This window comes from Arachis ipaensis, chromosome B05 (assembly GCF_000816755.2).
Source record: "Arachis ipaensis cultivar K30076 chromosome B05, Araip1.1, whole genome shotgun sequence".
Taxonomy (NCBI): domain Eukaryota; kingdom Viridiplantae; phylum Streptophyta; class Magnoliopsida; order Fabales; family Fabaceae; genus Arachis; species Arachis ipaensis.
The window spans coordinates 91596385-91596687 of NC_029789.2; the positions used below are offsets into that span (position 1 = coordinate 91596385).

At 26.1% G+C, this 303-nt stretch overlaps 1 protein-coding gene across 2 annotated transcripts in view; it reads left to right on the plus strand.

Moving 5' to 3' along the window:
* LOC107641943 overlaps positions 1–303 on the plus strand; it is an 8079-nt gene that overhangs the window by 6917 nt on the left and 859 nt on the right. The gene's annotated exons all lie outside the window — the stretch shown is intronic.

Sequence of the window (303 nt, forward strand, 5' to 3'; positions counted from 1 at the left end):
AATGAATAAATCTACTATGGCAACATATATTATTTTAAAATTTAAATTTTCTAAATTTTAAATTTGTGTTTAGAGAATAAAATGTGATTTTCTATTTAAGTACATACTTGTGCACCCCACTAGTCCTTTTCGGGGTGTATACTTCTAGTCTTCTATAAATATTTTTGAATCATTACTGCTGAAGATGAGAAATTATTCCTATAATTTTGGAGTTTTCCCCTCTGTGATAGTGGTAAGAAAGAGAAAAGACTGATTATAGTGGCTAGAAAGAGAATTTTTTTTTTAATTTTTGAAAATTTATAG